The 19,419-nt window shown below is 42.8% G+C and overlaps 1 protein-coding gene across 1 annotated transcript in view; it reads left to right on the top strand.

Moving 5' to 3' along the window:
* The first annotated feature begins 487 nt into the window (after window positions 1-487).
* camkvb (CaM kinase-like vesicle-associated b) overlaps window positions 488-19,419 on the top strand; it is a 37,492-nt gene continuing 18,560 nt past the window's right edge. Inside the window, exon 1 of the mRNA XM_027024933.2 lies at window positions 488-702. The gene's annotated coding sequence lies outside the window, so the exon portion shown is untranslated. The remainder of the gene's footprint in view (window positions 703-19,419) is intronic.

Genomic DNA, 19,419 nt, shown 5'->3' with positions numbered 1-19,419 from the left:
GAACTGCTCACCAGGGCAACGAGCACAGATGCTGCAGCCCCAGTTTCTGGATGGGTAAACTCGGCCGACATATTCCCTTGACCCTCCACAGAAGGTTGGCCTGCCTGGCCCTGAGCCGCCTCCAGTAACGGCCGGTAATGTGGCCCAGTAATGTCGCCATTCTGATCAGCCTACCTAGCGCAGAGTTCCCAAATACGTTCCGTAAAATTCTTTGACGTCAAGATGCATAAGTTGCTAGAAAAAGCAACGCATTCCCTAGTACAGTTTCCGGGGGGGGGGGGTTAAATAATAGGTTATTTATAAATATAAATGATCCGCTGAAATGTAAAGATTGAGAAGCTGTATGTCATACGTTTGCTGTTCCGCAGCGTCTAGAAACCCTCAGCGAAAAAGCTCTTGCGTGGATGTGCCGTCGATAGCCACGCCCCTGCAAGACGACGGGGGTATTAACGCGGCGTCATTCTCCCCCGTTCGGTCCTCTCCGCGCGCGCTTCTTCTCGCGCGTCCTTGTCCCTGCCCAGGCAGAGCGCAGCGCAGCGCGCACAACAGATGGCAAAGCAACAGAGGAGTTCGCCAGCGCATCTGTATCGAGATTAACTGTCAAACTCGCCGATCAGTATAAAAAAGCGAGCGCATCCCAGCCTTCTGGAGGGCGGACTGGGAACACTGGAAAGAACTCGACAACTGCTCACGACTGCAAAAGTAAGTTTTGCGGAATTGGGCATCTCCAGTGCTTCAGACGTAATGTTCGTCTTTAGAGCAGCTTCGCACTCAAAGTATATTAACGAAGGAGAATCTGATACCTACAATTACGTTTCTTATTAAGAAATGCTAATTACCTTTATGTACAAAACGATAAAGTAAAATGTGCGGCAGACCGATGTTTTCGGAAGCTCTTCTATCATAAAAGCTATTCATTGCAGCAAATGCTCGCATCACGCACGAGGAATATAATTTAGGTTTTAAACCCCTCGTGAAAAGAACTTCTTTATTTTCTTTTTAACACATACACGTTAGAATACCAGCTAATGTTACAGGTAGGACCCGTCGCTGTCGATCTTAAGAAAAGTTATATAATAACTTAGAATAACTGCGCTATTATAATAGTGCAGCGGATCATCAGTTTGATTCGACCACTTAGTGTTCTTACTTAATATTCGATCACATATTGTGATCAGGTTAATTATGATAATTGCCCAGTGCTGATTATAGCCGCAACTCAGCCTCGAATTTCTCTTTCTTGGTTGAGTTGAGACTAGTCTACTTGTTGAAAGCAATACTGCTTACAAATCAACCGTTACTTGTATTAAACCAATCGCCACGCTACACAGACCGATGGGAAACACTTGCCAAATATAAGCCCAAAACATTACCTTTTAAAAAATAGCTGTATTCTTGGTGCTGTTTTTGAATTGTTTTCCCTGTATTTGAGGTAAATCATCTTGCGAATGAATTGCGAAGTTGTACTGGATCTAAGGTACACTCCGGTATTCGCCAGCAGGGAGCACAGGCGGAATGGCAGAGATGAACGCACATCGAGTACTTAAAGTTGCAATGAACGAACACTTTTATCAAATATGTTTATTTTATTGGATTTCCATGATGATGTGTTTGCAATATTAATATCCTCATTTCTCCACCAACTTCCACCAACTAACAAACCCTTTAATCTTTTATGAATGTCATATATTTCAGCTAGGCAAGAGATACAGGATAGAGCATGATTATGCATCATTGTCAAATGTCTAATCAGTTTTGTGTTACTTTTCCATCACAGATTACATACCTGGATGAATTCCATAGTACATTTCTGGCTGTGTAGACATTTGCCATTCATTCATTCATTCATTCATTCATTCATTCATTCATTCATTCATTCATCCCATCAATCTTTACATATGCCATAGATTCGTTTTATTATTTCTTAAGTCCTTGTAAGAACATTTTGCTTGAAAATGCTAGCATGGCTAACAGTGACTAGTAGCTTGCAGGACATGAGAGCCATTGGTTCATTATGGCATTGCTAATTGCTGGATTTTGTATTCATCTAGCTACACATCATTAGTCACATTAACAGCAGCTGAACTCTTCCTTTAATGCAGCCTGTCATCTGATCCTCATTATCCGAGCTTCCCTTATGTTCACTGTCTGTTCTGGCTGCTGGTGGTCTGCGAGAAAGCTGAATCACAGCCAGAGAGATCTGCTTTCCAAACCGGGGTGTTGAGCTCATCTGTCTGTGAGACCGGTTACAAGGATGCTCACTGTACCATCTATATTTTACCTTCACCTTTGAGCTTGTGATGTGCTAGCAGCAGTACGGTACAGTCCGGATTTTAATTAAATTTTTTTGCAGATGTTATGTACATAATGATGTACCGCGTGTGACATGTGACATCATAAAGCTGGGGAAGCTGATTTTATGGAAGGGGTGAGGGTGGTTTGCATCTTCTTAGCTGAGATAGCGAATTTTACAGGATGCAAATGTTAAGGCATTGTCTTTGGATACTGCAGCTTTTGCTGCAATGTCTGATTCATTCAGCCATATTTCAACACCTTGCAGGCATAGTCTCCAATGCTTGTAGATATTAGGTCAGTGGTAGGCTTCCTGTTATGTTGGACCCATATGACAGAAGATAACCTGGCTGGCCTTCACAATTGCCTGTGGGACAGATGACCTCATACCAAATGGCTTGTCACAGTCTGCATGCACATTTCAGTTTACATGTGGACGTACATGGAGACATTAAATATTTCATACGGAATGAAAAGCGAGCTCATTGTGTAATTTTTTTTTTAATTTTTAAAAAGTTTTTTTGAGAAACACAGTACCATAAACCAGAATGTAATTATATAGAAGAAAAGGCTACATGAATATTAATAATGTGCAAGATTATGGTCGAATTCCAAAGTGGAAAAAATGCACATGAAATCAAATGATCCAAAAATGCAATTGCATATGCAAAAAAGACACAAAAATATTTGCATTCGAACTATTAATATTTGAATAATATGGTTGTGAATGTCTGTAGAAATGCCAGTGATGTGTAGTAGTGTAAATCCAGATGGTCACTCACAACACAGATGTGCTTTATGGTCACAAACATCAATTCCTTTCACGTCTTCAGGTCGTGTCTGCGTTACTTATTGAACCGGGTGTCGCACTGCAGTCTGGATGGCAGTCCTTTTACTTTCACCCTTCAGTGGATATTTTGGGTTGTTCACAACTCTCAGTCCTCAAGGCTTGGGTAGTCATATCGGTCTAGCAGACTTCACTGCGTGGGCTGCCCTCTGAGCTGCAAGGACATCCACTCCCACTCTCCGAAGATGATGAACTCTGTGTTTTGCCAACTCATGCGAGCACTTAGAAGACAAAGAAAGCAGAGCGTGAGAGCACAGGTCTTCAGATATTTCTTTAGCCGGTCTACGGTTTGAGTAATGGGGCAGACGTGCGTGTGCACAGATGGGAGACCTGTGTGGACATCTGTCTTTCATTTTTCTTAAATGGCATTGTTTTTGATTCAGACTTGTGAATAACAATGGAAAGATTCTGTTTCTGACATGTTTGTTCAGAGGAAACCGCACCCAAATAAGACAATGGTGTCTGTATGTGTGGTCCTGATATGTGGGGTAGTGGTAGCTTAGCAGTTAAGGTACTTGACTTGTAATTGGAAGGTTGCTGTTTCAAGCTCCACCGTTGCCACTGTTGGGCCCCTGAGCAACACCCTTAACCCTCAATTGCTCAAGTTGTACTCAGTCATAATTGTAAATTGCTTTGGATAAAAGCAGCAGGTAAATGTTCTTTGCAACTGGGCAGAAATTTCTATCAATACACCTGAAAGGTACAATCTGTGAATTTAGACCATCAAAATACTTTGACACTAGTGAAAAGTAATGCCTTTTTCTGATGGATGATGGGCAAATTCAGAGTTATTTGCAAATGCTTGTACATAGTGAAGGAAGCCTGCATCAGTGTCAGATAGCCATCCACTTACCTATTTAACCAATCCCCTGCAACCTTTGCAGGGATCTGTAGCGGGAATTGCCAAGTGTCTGGAGGCTTGTAGGTCTGATCCGGTCAGGTAACAGCCACTGGGGGAAATGCTTTTGCCAGCTAATGCCCTCCATAGCACTGGCTGTTAGTGTCACCTCCACCCCTCAGGAAGGGAGTACGTTCTTAATGTTCTTGCCCACTCCCACCCTCCCAGTCTGCCCCTTTGATAACTCAGCAGCTTCACGTTCAGCTCTTCCATCTGTCACCTGTCATTTCGTAAGTCGTTTGGTGTCAAGGGTTTCAATCAATAGGTAACCAGCAACTCGCTCTCCCTTTGCATTCCATGATGTTTCTCGGGTGGTGAGAACTGAAGGTAATCATTTTCTCTAAACATTCTTTAGGCTCCCCGCTGAGGGCCTGTACTGATCTGGTAGTGCAACAAAAAGGAAATGGAAAAAAAAGAGAAAAAACGCTAGCTGAGTTGAACATGTCACACCATTGGGAAATTTTGTGGAAGCCAGATCTTAGTGTGGAGAAGTGAAGCAGTTTTCACAAGCATCATAGGGTTAGCACTGCAAGTGCTGAAGGGAGGTGTCTGGCTTTCACTGGGCGGAAAACTGGGCTTCACTGGGCTTCACTGGGCTTTCACTGGGCTTTCACTGGGTTTTCACTGGGCTTTCACTGGGCTTCTTAACTCCCAGAACTCCCAGTCTTACCAAAGTAAAAGGAAGGCTTAACACTCAACAGTTTCATTGGCAATTCATGCCAATGAAATGATCATTTTTAATTATCTTAAAAATTACAGGCTTGCTGAAACTTTGAGTGTCATCTTAGTACTTGTGTTAAAACCAGCAAAAATGTTCACAACAACAACAAAAGAAGAAGAAGAACTATTTTCCCAAAAAATAGGGCATAACATTAAGTGAACATGATATAAATGTAAATGATTTAGCTTTATAACTGTTATATGTGCCATGGAAGTCCTGGAGTTAATATATACATATATATATATATATATATATATATATATATATATATATATATATATATATATATATATATATATATATATATATCTATGTTCCTAAAATTACAACAATAAAAGATATGACACATTTCATAGGAAGAAAAGGTGGTTATCTTGTCAGTTAAAATGCATTAACTAAAGTGGCATTTAGCTAAAACTATGTTCATTAATATTAGCAGATCATTCAGATACTGTTAAAACTGGTATTGAGTTGCAGGTGACAATCAGGCAATAGTGGCACATGAAAAATGCATTTTCAGTACTTTTCCTCTGCTTCACTTTAAGAATGTTCATTAAAAATGCATCTTCAGTACTTTTCATCTGCTTCACTTTAAGAATGTTCATTAAAAATGCATCTTCAGTACTTTTCCTCTGCTTCACTCTTAGAATGTTCATTGAGTCAGCGCTGGATGATCTTTGAAGTGCGAAGTGGATTTTAAAAGGCTTTTGAAATCGATGCAAACTGTCACCGGTGCAGTGAGACTGACGAATGTATAATACGCCCCGTCTATCTGGTGTGTGCTGCTAACTTGGCTTCACACTGTTCATCGAGCTGCAGTCCGTCTATCACGGTTTTAGGTACTCCCCTAAATAAAACACCGCAAAAGCCTGAGTGAGAAAACGCGACAGCATGAGTCATCTTCTTGGAGCTTGCAGTGCGAGGTAGGGTGGAACTGGTGCTGGACTCCTTTAGCAAAAAAGGCCTTATTGACATGTTGTGGGAACGCAGGTGCCAGAATCAAGAGCTACAGCTCGGTTTGGAAGTTCTTACTTGGTGTGTACAGACACATTGCTTATTTTTCGTTTGGGGGAGGGGGTGTGACGATTGTTCCCACGGGTGGGGGGGGGGATGTATGTGTGTGAGAGAGAGAGAGAGAGAGAGAGAGAGAGAGAGAGAGAGAGAGAGAGAGAGAGAGAGCAAGAGCAAGCGAGCGCGAGTGTGAGCGCGTTATGTTAGTGGCAGCGTTGTGGGTGTTGAGTTGCCGCACATTTATCGCGCCCAGCGGTGGTGCTGGCATTTCTGCGCATGCCAGTGCCACTGGTGTATTGAGAGGGATCTGCCGGCCAAACAATATACAGCCCATAACCATGCAAAATGGGCCATTGATGAAGGCCTAAAGAACAGCTGAGTCAAACAGCATGCAGCAGATGGACTGCAGACATCTGCAAGGTTTGCATATGAGGTGTTTCTAATAAAGTGGCTTGAAAGTGTAAAAGTCAAGTGGAAATATGTGAAGCTTCTTTACGAAGCCATGTTTTACCTGGTTTTCTAGCCAACGATCGTATGAGATTTGCTCCGAGAACGCTAAAGATTCTGTAATTGTTTGATTATTGATGCGGTGGTTGTTGGAGAGCCGTGCGGGATATGGCACTCGCTCTTTTGAAGGCTGTTCTTCCCTCGAAGGAGAGGAAATGAAAGTGTTCAAGTCCTTATGAGGAGAAACATCCATCCTCTCTATTGTTAAGTGAAAACATACATGACAGACGAGGAAAAAAAACAAACAAAAAAAAAAAACCCAAAACAACTTTAGAGAGTTAAACTAAGAGGGCTGTGTATGTGTGTGTGAAAGAACGAAAGAGACAGAGAGACTTCACTCAAAGGGTTACTAGTGTTGTGAGACTTCAAAGCTTTGCTCCAGCTGATAGCCTCCACAAATAGCGAATTTGAAGGGGAATTTTAAATCAAAAATGGATTAATATTTCACTTCGGTATTGAATCATGCTGCCACTGCAGACATTTTCATGTCTTTGCTGATTCAGTTATAGCATGGTTCTAGTGATTTTTAACTCTGAGATAATTCTGACGGGATATTTCTGTGTTGCTAACTGATTGCTCCGTTTTCTTTCTCTTTTTTTGCGTGATTTTTTTCATCCTTATATCTGTTCTATTTCTGTTGTAGTCTGACCAAAAATACTTCAGCTGGAATTTCTAACATTACTCCTTATGAATAAAACATAATAAAAGGCATCATATGTTAAATACCACTTGTGATTTTTGGTGGGTAAACTTTTGCTTTAAAAAAACGATCGAGGAGTCAAAAAAAAGTTGTTTTTTTTCCTTGCCTCCTCTCATCTATAAAGCTGCAGCCAGGAGCCAAAGCCCGGTCGGTAATCGCTTGATCCTGGAGGCGAGCCTGTCCTGCTCGGAAACACAGGGATTCTGAAGCAAGGAGCTCTCAAAGCTGGGAGCTTTGCATGGAAAAACACTTTCATGATGTCTTTCAATGTCATGCAGAGAATCTCAATTCCGGAGGAGCATTTTCGGAGGACAGAGAGACAGTAAAGTTGCTTATTATTATTCGGTAATAATGCGCCACAGTTGCTCACCGAAATGGATGTGACCTCAGCATTGCCGGCGGTTGTCCGCTTGCAGGGGAAGAAGTAGTAAATACAGAGACACATCAGGCAGTTTGCTGCCCTGCATGGTTGCAGTGAGTGTACATAGAGATGGCAGGTTGTGGAAGGCAGCAAGATGCTTTGCTCAGCTCCAAGAAACCATACACCACCACCGGCAGACTTATTGCTAAATTGCCCCTGTGACTGTGAAACAAAAAGAACCCCCAAAACACAGTGAAGTAAAAACATTACTCAATTGACTTTTACAATGCTCATTTGTATCCAGCTGGAATTAAATGCAGAGCGTGGGAGTTAATTCATCACTGTAGGTGTTAATTTCAACACTATAGGTATTAATTCATCACTGTAGGTGTTAATTCATCACTGGAGATTTTGCGCAGAAGTTGCGCTGTCTGCTGATTAAAATGTAATTTGTTGCAGTGCAGCCGTGGTTCGTTGATGGTCTTTGCCACATTATTTCTCCAGCATATTATTTCACAGTCTCTTAGCAGAACTTTTTTCTTCTGCACAAGGTATGTCCTTTGTGTCTTCTGCATTTACCTTGTTTACCCCATCTGCAACTTTCCCTGAGTCAGAGAGAGAGAGGCTGAGAAAGAGATGGAGAGGAAGAGAGAGGGAAATAAGAATCACCACTGATTTATAGAGAGCAACACATTAAAACAATATAATAATTTTGATAAAACGCCTGTCAACAGCTTAAAATCCATTTTCATTAAACTTAGATGATTGGCCTTGAACCTCTGCCACAACAGCATGGGTAGTGATCAACACAAACAACAGGGCTTCTCTTCTCACAGCCACACATTCCCTTTCCCCACAACACTGCACACAAAGGGTTAAACATTACCAAACAAGACAGTCACATGGCCTGGGCTGGAAAATCACTTACCCAGGAGCCCTGTTGGAGCCTTGACAGTCCAATCAAATTGGCCAATCAAATTCTAGAATTCTAGAACCTCATTAAACATTTTCCTAAAATGGTTCATTAATGTAGTTGCCATTTCCCCCTCTGTTTTAGGGGGCCATATCTTCTGGCTACACGCATGGTTATCCTCTGTCTTCTGCAGTAATTGTCTCAATTGCGCGTAATGCTTTCGGTGAAAAGCTTAGGAAGCCGATTTGGCGGGATACCGTCTGTCTCTAATGTATAACTGAGGCTGTAATATGATTGCGGGTTTGTCAGGGTTGATTCAGCTTTTGGGGGTGGGGGGTGATCTGTGGGGATGACTGATGTGATCAGTTGGGCAGGAAGGAGAGCGGCTGAATTTATAGTGCATCGCAAATCTTCCAGGACGTGTCATATATTTGATGCGTTGAGTCAGACAGCCCAGTTAAGTGTGTGTGCGTGTGTGTGTGTGTGTGTGTGTGTGTGTGAGATGCCGCCTGCACTAATTCACAAGCCTTTCATTCACTCTTCCCCACTGTCATTCGCCCACACTGAGAGATGTGTGTTGCGTCTTCATGGAAGTTCTCTATGTTAAACGTCTGATATTCTAGAAATAAAGGGCGATTTGTTTCTTTCTGTTTACACTCCTGCCCTTTCAAATTCTTAAAGATGATCACACGAGCAGGAAGGCTCCTAAATTTAGATACATATAATATAGCATACATCCTCCTCCAGCAAAACCATGCGACTTATTCCCTCTCTCCCTCTTTCACTTTCTGTTCCTTTCCCTCTTTCTCTACATAGCACTGGAACTGCAACTCGTAGATATTTTTGAAGGGTTCTGTCGCTAAGGCAACACCCAACAGACATGCCCCAGGCAGAACAGGCCAGTTCGTTTGTGTAGAGGGCAGCGCTCTGGCGTCACTCTTCCGCAAAACCGGCAGAGCGAGGCAAGGCGAGGCGAGGCGCCAAGTACTGTAGCTTACTGCCACCTACCCCATCGCTGGCACCGTACCTGACCTCTGACCCGTTACACAGGCATTCTGGCGTGGTCTGGCCGTTCTTCCGCAGTACTTGTCTGGTCTGGTCTTGGAAAAAAAATCCATAACGGAGGATTCAGACTGTGGGACACATTTGCCTGTGCCGGAGGCTTGTTGCAAATGTAATCTAACACCTTGGCCTCTTAACATTCAGAGTATTGTGAAAAAGAAGTTAATAGATCTGTGTTGTATGTGGGTTTTAAACTTGAGTTTGTGTGAGAGATTTCCAAGAGCTGGTTTGGGAAATAAAATCTCTGCAGTGTGATCAAACTACAGGAGCAGGTGTGACTAAACTCTGCAGGCCAGTGCATCTCCAAGGTTTGGAACTGTATTTTCCAGATTTCCAGGAGCAGGGTTAGAACCAGGCTGTGGACCAGAGATAGAGCCAGTCTAGACCAGGGTTAGAACCAGGCTGGACAACGGTTTGGACCAAGCTTAGAACCAGACTGTGGACAGGTTTCATTGCTCACAGCAGTCAGGTTCCACTGCAGTCAGACTTCACTGCATTCCAGGCAGGTTTCATTGTCCACGGCAGGAACGTTTCACCAGCTCTGCTGTTCTGAGGGATGCGTTACCTGTAGTACGTGTACCAGGGATGCAAACAGCTGTTTCTGTCAGCTGGCTATGTTCTCACACGGACACACAAAGATGTGCTTGGTACATTCAATTAGTGTAGAGCATGGAGCGGGGGTGTTCCCCTCCATTACCCGAGCAAGGGCTTCTCACCTTTCTCATTTAGTGCTCTCCACCTCCCACTGCCCTGACCTATGACTCCCCCCTTCCACTCTTCCACTCAGTACCCCTCTGTATTTCTATCTGTCCATCCCACTCTCACTCTATCGCGCTCAGTGCCTCACCAAATCCGCTGCCGTTCCTTCTTACCCTCTTTTATCCTCTCCCTGTCACTGTGCCTCTGTCTCTCTCTCTCTCTCTCTTTCTCTCTCCCCATCCCTCCATCCTCTGTTCTGTTCTAGGAAATGACATAATAACACTGACTAATCACAACACAGTTCTGGCAACGGGAGCAGAAAAAAGTGCTTTATATTTAGTCCCCTCTAAAAGCTCTTATGCTGTCTCTCTCACTCGCTCGCTCTCTCTCTCCCTCCCTCCCTCTCTCCTGCACACTCACACACACACACAGCCCTCACTGGGCACGAGGCCTTAACCCTTATGGGAGTGTGTGTGCTGGATTTGGTGAGTTATTGCAAAGGACAGTGACCTTTTTGACTCCACTGTGTTGTGCAGGACCCGTTTGGGGACAGGGCCACGGGCCTCTCCCTCGCTCGCACCTCACGTTCTCCATGCTGAGCGTGAACACAGCGTTACTCCCGCAGACCCTCCACCCACTGCCTTAGCGTTTCTCGCTGTCCACCCACCTGGGTGGAGCGGGCACCTCCTTAGCCAAGCAGCTGGTGCCTCTACACGAGCCGTATGCACGTTTGAAGCGACAGAATGTTGAGTCTGGCTGAGTCCAAAACGGCACTGAGTCTGAAAATGAATTATATAGAGTGTAAAATCCACCAAGGCATGCCCCGAGCTATACTGGATTTCATTTATATATATATATATATACTCATACAGCCAGTTTAGGAGAAACTCCCACCTAGCAGTTCCATCTGATTGAGGCAGCCATCCTTCAACATTTTAGCAGTGGTTGGGTTCTGATCATAGGACTGGTGCATTTTTTTTTTTTTTTTGTTGGGGGGGAGGCAGCTAACTCTCAATAAAGCAGTCACACTGCCATGTTAATGCTCCAGCCACTTTGCCATGCCAGATATGCTTGGATTGGTTCCACACCCATGACCATGTCAATGTTAATGCTGTGCAGAGAATGGTCTGCCATCTTTGGAAGCACTGACTGAAAAATCTTCAGTTCTATTTCAATTTCTATATGTTTAGGTATCAATAACATTTAGGGATCAATAACATAAATATATAGTGCTTTGTACAATAAACAGTGTGAATCTGGTCTAGACCCTCATGACCAAGCCAAGGGTGGTAGTGACAACGAAAAACTCGCTTATGGCGTAAAGAAGAAACCTTGGGAGGTCCGTCCTCCTGAATAGCAGCGCACATACAAACATGACGTGCATTTAACTTAATATAAAACCTAAAATTGAACTAAGTCAGGTCACAATTCATGTGGATCCATATTAAATAAAATTGAATCAGACTGATGTCATCTGCAGATGCTGCGTGAGTTGAGTGTGCAAAGCGCACATGTAACTGGGCAGTGCCAAGACTAATGTGTAACAGTACAGATTGGAGATTCAAATGCCATATAAGTGCAATATAATAAAGCACACATATGTTTTAAGATATTTTCCTGTTCTGCATGTATAGTGACATTAAGTTATGCCAGGAAATTACTTATGCAAAGTTGAGTGTGTGCTGTGAGCATTGCCCGTTGTTGATCTCAGTGCGCAGAGTCCAAAAATGTTTTTATCGAGTCCGAAAACTTGAAAATTTGATATGATGTGCATAGCTAGTTTATTAGCATTGCACAAAACAGATGACTGAATAGTAACATCAGAAGTGCTCCCAAGAAATGGAATTATTGATACTTGAATTACTGAGATGTTTTGATATCTGCGGGTTGAAAGGCAGCAGAGGGGCCACTGGAGTGTTCTGTATCGAGGAGTAAGTGCTCTATTGACTCCTTGGTAACACCTGCTATCCACAGAGTATGGAGGGCTCCAGTACGTCTTGAAGGGTGTTACTTCGACTGCTTCCCTCTGGACTAATACCTTTGGAGGCTTCAGTCAGACCCCAGCATCATATGACTCTATAAACCCTGTCCTTAGAAATGGGAGCTGCGTGACTACGTAAAGACAATGACTCCCTCAAGAGGACTGATAGGGGAGGTTATGGACGCATAAAAGGTCATTTTCCTCTAAATAACATGCTATATCACAGGCTGTAATTACACTCTTGAAAGCTGTATCTTATGTTTGCATCTTGACGCTACAAACTGCATTCTCAAAGGCCGTGTGGAGCCACCCTGGTCTAACCTTATCCTGGACTTAGTTTACGATATGATTTGCAGAGCTACAACATTGGTATTTTGTGACCATGCAACAGGAATTATGGGAGAGTCATGGCCTGGGAGGTGTGCATAGTTGATGTAACCAAAGATGAGATGAGGGGCCAGCATTTTTGAAAAAAAAAAAAAAAAAAAAAAAAATCTATTTTGAAAAAAAAGTCACTGCTATGAAATCTCCGAGGACAATGTCCAATTTCAGGAAGTTTAAAGTGCATAAATTGGTGATTCCTTCAGAATTACACTGTGCACAATTATTAGGCAAGGGTTTAATTTTATTATTGAACAACTACAGTGCTCTCGGTCAATCCAAAATGTTAATAAACCTCAAACCTGAATATTTAAGAAAGTAAAATTGAGGTTTTGGCTTTCTTAGGAGAATATTTGCTTGGGCATAACTGGTATTAGTGTGCAGAATTATTATGCAACTAAATGAAAACAGACGTTTCCATCATCTCATTTGTTTATTTTCATCTGTTAAAGTGAGAATAATAAACAACTCAATTTACAATTAAACATTTCTGACATTTAAAAAAATCAGTGACCAATAGAGCCACCCTTCATTTCAATAACAGTCATAAGCCTTCCATTCATGGACTGTCACTTTCTGAATCAGCTGACGATTAACTTTTTGTGCAGTAGCCACCACAGCCTGCCGGACACTGTTCAGAGAGCTGTACTGTTCCTTCACCGTAAATCTCCCGTTTAAGAAGGGCCCACAAGTTCTCAATAGGGTTTAGGTCAGGTGAGGAAGCAGGCCATGTCATTATTCTTTCACCTTTAAGGCCTTTACTGGCTAGCCACGCAGTGGAGTACTTTGGTGCATGCAATGGAGCATTGTCCTGTATAAAAATCTTCTTGAAAGATTTAGACTTTTTCCTGTACCACTGCTTCTGAAAACTGGCAGTAGGTTTGGGAGTTGATTTTGATAATACCAGCCCATAGAACCTCCATCTTGCTGGCATCTTAGTCGAAGTGGAGCTCTGTGCCCATTACTGATCCAGCCATGGGCCCGTCCATCTGGTCCACCAAGAGTCACGCATCTCATCAGTCCATAAAACCTTTGAAAAATCTGTCTTCAGTTATTTCTTGGCCCAGTCTTGACATCTCACCTTATGTGTCTTGTTCAGTGGTGGTTGGGTTTCAGACTTCAGTCTTAATAACCATAATAACCAAATGGAACTAGCAGACTTGCACTTCATTAACAAGTATTTTAGGTTTAAAAGATGCTAACTGTTCACCAAACCATCCTGTATATGTTCAATTTCATCTAAACATCTAAAATTTCATCTAAAATTTCTTCTATGCATAAAAAACCCCTAAAGGCTATTTTTAGTCAAACCATTATAAATGATTTTGAGGCAATACCAAGGAACAAAAGCACTTTGTTATGAAGTGACATTATAGCACAATAGGAAATCCAGTGCCTGCATGTCAAAATGATGACAGTCACTGAGACTCCTTTAGAGTGCTAGTTAAAGACTTGCTCAAATTTTCCCTTCAAAAGACAGCGTAAGGGCTTCTCTGACCTACATAATGCCTTATAAGGGCTTTCATGTGAATTCCTCTTTAGGTTGAGGACAGACTAGTCCAGGGTCAGGATGCTTTTGTGCTCAAAGGGTAGTGCAGAGAAAGGGCAGAGCAACGTGTCCTTATTACGGATCTCCGCCGAGTGCCAAGGGTGTTTTGTGTCTTAGCGAGGAGGGACTACAGGTGGTGGCGTGCCCTAAATTTCAGTCACAGTGATCTGATGTTGGTTATCAGAAACATTTCATTGTGGCCTAATATCTATGGAGTCACACAGAGAATGCTTAAGTAAAACACATCAAAAGTCTTAAGCATTTCAATGTTGTCCCTTACATTTAGGTCGCCAGGCTGGATGTCAGTTTATATAATTTTGTGGGTTCAATAATACTACAGCTATGCACTAGCTGATCCGGAACCAGATTCCCTGCTCAGTATCCAGCTAAGAAGCTTGTGTGGTTAACAGCGGAAGACAGCTAACAGCAACGCTGCCAACTTGAGTCCATCGTCAACCCGAAAAGGTTTGTTGCTAGATTTAGTGACTTTTCAGACCCCGTTAGTGACTTTTATTTTCGAAAAGCTTACCTAGTTACCATTCGATCAACGTTTTGGGCAAGCTTAGCTACTTTCCACAGAAGAGAGTTGCCAGTAGTGTGAGATGCTCAGCTTTCTCTGCGTTTACGCGGTTTGGCGAGGGACACGGAGGTGAAGCAGAAAACAGTATGCATGACAGCTGAAAGAAACATGAATAAGTTATGCATGTGCAAACAGTGTTGCCAAGGACCAGTCGCTCATCCGTATTTCTGTCTGAATGATCATTTTACATGTAAACATAGCTCCAATCACAGCACAGCCATTGTTCTTTAAATTATGTGTATGGTGAGTCTGTCACGTGACTTCATGGCTATAAAAGCAGAATTTTATCAGTGCAGAGCAGCCGCTAGGAAATGGTGTGGAAGTAGCCGCTGGTTAGTGTAGAGTTAATGGGCTGCGTTTCGGTCATTATGTCGTACTCGTCTGACAACAGAAATAGATGTAAATAAGAAGAGTCTCATTGGAAATGTGGTGTGATGCGAGGACGAGTCGTGTTGCACACAACGAATGTTTATTGTGATACACAAAAGACGACTACATGGTTAGCAGGCTAACTGGGTTTAAACATGGACACACCTACACATAGACACAGGACTTGTATACATACACACTAATGATACACAATAAGGAGCAGGTGTGAAACACAGGGAGGGCGTGGCCATACAGACGAACACACACACACACACACACACACACACACACACACACACACACACACACACAGGGAGACGTTTGGGGAGAGGGGCCATACCGTAACATGTGGCTGTATTAAAATACGCTATACGTGAGCACAGAGAGGAGAAAAGAAGCAACCAGATCTAGTACATGTGTATATGTGTTTAAAAAAAAATTTTCACTTAGAAAAGTGTTATATAAATAAAGTTTACTCACTAAAGGACTGACATCTGACACTAGGCAGTATGCAAATATAATGTGATGACATCACAGATATTCTCATTAGCGTGTGACGTCATCTAGTGACATTGAGTGACTTTTCAAGCAGGCCTCAGCTAGAACGTAGTTGGAACACTGGCTAGCAGGGACCAAGGGCCTAATGAACTTCCATTATTCCATAATTCTAATTTTCACTAGATTCTAGAGTCACTTGATTCAGTATAATATTTAGAAAGCTAAAAAGCTAAAAAAACTAAAAAGAACACATCATCATGCATCTTTCTTGGACAGGAGGAACATTGCTTGTAGCAAAAATTCACCTGTGAAGTATGACTTCAGTACTATGGGCTGTAAATAAATGCAAAGTTAGAAGGGCAGAATGGCCTTCAACACCTCGTACATAAATGTAACACCGCGTTGTATGAAGAGCAGAATAAACACTTTCCAGTTAACCGCAGAAGCGATGTTTACAAAAAAAAACAACAAAAAAACAAAAAACCATCTGACACCTGCCATGATATATTCCAAAACAAAGCGCGATTGTTCACTCCTACAGGAAAATGGCCCCTTGAGCGCCGTTTCGGAGGAACCTGTCAAAATGGAGCGACTCGGCTGGTGGCTCCGGGTTTAGCTGCTACCAGACGGTGAGAGCACAGCAAGGAGGATGCATGCAGGGGCTATGCAGGGAGGTTAAAGGGAGTAGCTCACCCAAAAGTGCCCGCACCACCAATAGTGTGCGTAGGCTGGAAGAGGGCAGGCTGGACCGCGCGAAACCCGAGACCGCGCCAACCGCTTTCAGGCGACTTTCGTTGGCGCTCAAGGATGCAGGGCTCACTTTAAGGGCGGAGAAAAAACGAGCGCGGTGGAACAAAGGGAGAGGTGTTTAAGGAAAGAACAGGAAGAAGATATAGGAGGAGAAAAAGAAGCTGGAGAAGACTGGGAAAACGAGGCCCCTGTTTTGTTGCGGAACGATCCGAGTCACAGATGTAGAGTCATTTTGTTGTTATGAAGATTTTCACCACGCACTGAGTTTGCTTAAGGTAATAGACAACTAGAACACCTCTGGTGGTTTAAAGACTTGGTCTTAGAGAACAAGAACAAGTCAAGAACAAATCATGAAAAAAAAAACAGCTCCTCCTGATCCATTCGTGCCTGTTTAGACCAGCAGAGTTCATGTTTTATACAGACCACAGTTCCACAGGGACACAGGCTTGCGCCAACCTGCAGCCCATTGCACGGCGGACTCTCAGACTGTGGAGCACATGGAACCTGCCTTCACCAGCTGATCGTTAAGCCCTTCATTAGTTCTGTAGGCTTATTGGTTTGAATCTGAGGAAGGCCTGGTCAGAGCACTTATCTCAGCAGTTAACATGTAGAAAATATATCACTGCCCTCAATAATTATGAATGAAAAGAACCACATCTCCCACAGACACAGAGTTTTGTTTATATGTTTTCTTCTTTTACATGCATGCTGTTCCAAACCATGCGTGCTACACTATCTAGGAGAGAACAGAAACTTTAAAAGTGCTGTTTACAGCAGATAGTTTTTACATTTTTGTGGGCAGAGGGTATTATGCACTAGGTTTCAATAATGGGGCTTCGGTCCATTTTGCTTCAAGTAAATGATTTTACAGTAATTAATACCATGAATTTCCAATTCAGTCTGGAAGGACACTATGACAGTCTCTCGATCTCTCTGTCTGTCTGTCCATCTTTACCTGACTCTTTGTAATTCTGCATTTCTCCCCTCTTTTCTCTCTCTCTCTCTCTCTCTCTGTACACGTATACATATATAGAGATAGAGAGAGTATGGAGAAGAATACATCTGCTTCTTTTCCTCTTGCGCCGTCTCTGCTTCTGTGTGATGTAACGCAGTCTTTTACAGACTGGGCACCGCAGGGAAAGGGCTAGAGCTTGCGGACGCGTAGGAAACACCACGTCAGTGCCGGCTCTCCGAGAGGCCAGCACCTTCGTCTGGTGGTGAATAAGCAGCTCGAGGTGGTCCGATGAAACGGGGAGAGAGAACGCCTCCATACTGGGCCTGCTCTGCCGTCTCACTCACACTCCTGCTCACCCCATCACTCTCACTCACACTCCGTCTCACCCCTCACACTCTCACTCACACTCCCGCTCACCCCTCTCACTCACGCTCACCTCGTCTCACTCACCCCTTACACTCCCGCTCACCCCTCTCACTCCCACTCCCACTCATCACTCTCACTCACACTCCTGCTTAGGCGTCTCAGAGCCGTATGCACATCCATCATTACTCATCTCATTACAACTCATTACAGGCTTCAGCCTGTGAGCATTGCTTAATGAAAGTGAGAGTATTCTAATTGCCATTTGCAACCTTATTGGACTTTTATGCTTGATATGCTAAGAGATGTTATTAGAGCATTTTACTTTCTGTAAATAGTTAAGTTAAATTTCAGTCTGCATTGAACATTATAGCTATTGCATATCTTATTGATTATACTGTTTATGTTCATTGTTAAAGAAAGAAATCCTTATTGAGCCATTTAGCCCAAATGAATCCACAGGAGTGAGAATAGAATAGAATAGAATAGAATTGAATAGAATAGAATAGAATAGTCAGTCTAACGGTGTGGGCTGAGGACTATAGGGCATACCTTATTGCTACATTCAGGTTATGGCCTATTGGGTAACTAGGTTTTAGTCATTTCTAATCTATATCAGCTGATTATATAAAGAGCTGCACTGGGATAAAGCTACTGCTCCCTGTGTGTTCAGCTCAGAGCAGATGGATGGATTTTCAGGTTGTGAAATATTGCGGATGGCACACAGGCTCCTGCTTTTTAAACTGCAATGACACAATGGGCTTCATATATCTGGAGATTTGGAGCAGACATGGGAGCGCTGTGAAGTGTAGTATTGTTTTTTGTTTTGTGTGTGTGTGGTGTGTGTGTGAGTTTTTGAGGAAGCAGCTTTAATTTCACAAATGGAACTGCAATATGCCAGCAGCTTTTGTTTGTGCTTTTTGTGTTTTGACTTAATTAGAAATTTGATGCCATCTTAATCGTTTCAAATCCCCCTCAATATTACACAGAGGCCTGTTAAAAGGCATTCCTCAAAAGCAAGGCTGTGTCCTTATTCATGATGTGGAAGTTTACAGTTCTTCCCAGGCACTTATCCACAATGATCAAAATAGTAATTCTGTTCTCCAACATTCTGCCATTACAGACTGTGAAACATGATGCATCTTGCAAAGTTTTTTATCCTTTCTACAATTCAACAATAATCACATGCAAACATTCATGAACCATTTACAGGCAAATCACTAACCACATGACTCAATGATGCAGATCTGGGGTTAGTTCTAAAGTGCTATGGTTGTTTTTTACTACTGTAATGCTAGAGGGCACCCACGGTAATCCACCAAGATTCAAACATAAAATATCAAACAACCAAAATACTGTAATATGACACAAAATACAAGACAGTGGTTTACCATTTGCTTTGCTCAGCCTGATCTACCCTATACTGGATACCGGGCCACATGTGTTCATCAACATCGTAAAGAATATTTTCCCAGTGCATTATTGGGGAAAAAAAAAGGTATGACTTATCCAGCCCTGGAGATCTGATGCTGTGATAGCCCTACATGTCTACAGTTTTAGCGTCTAAATGTGGCATTTGGTCATAGGGACCAATTATATACTTTCCATTGGCAGGCAGAAAATAATTCCTCAATAGGATTGAGGAATTGGAAATATGGAAACCAGTCCCTCACAGCAGATGTGTCATGCAATGGCTGCAGGATGTTGGTTGTTGACCCCAGGATTCACCTCTCTTCTGACACCAGCAGTAGTCTGTTGATTGGTTTAGAGTTCAATTTGCAGGCAGTGGTTAAGAACCTGCAAGTCGGACCCAATTTGAGGAAGTGTTTTGGGATCAGTAATTAGCAGGTACTGCCATAGTGCTGCGGTTTTCTTTGATCAAACACTTTCATGTGATTTTTATGAATGATCACTGTTTTGCAAAGAGTCAGTTAGGGATGGAAACTGATGGAAACTGTGCCAGGAATGAGAAAGTGTTCACT

The sequence above is a fragment of the Electrophorus electricus genome, chromosome 20 (assembly GCF_013358815.1).
Source record: "Electrophorus electricus isolate fEleEle1 chromosome 20, fEleEle1.pri, whole genome shotgun sequence".
NCBI classification, from domain to species: domain Eukaryota; kingdom Metazoa; phylum Chordata; class Actinopteri; order Gymnotiformes; family Gymnotidae; genus Electrophorus; species Electrophorus electricus.
The sequence above is the reverse complement of the archived record's forward strand: the minus strand, read 5'-3'. Positions and strand labels throughout refer to the sequence as shown.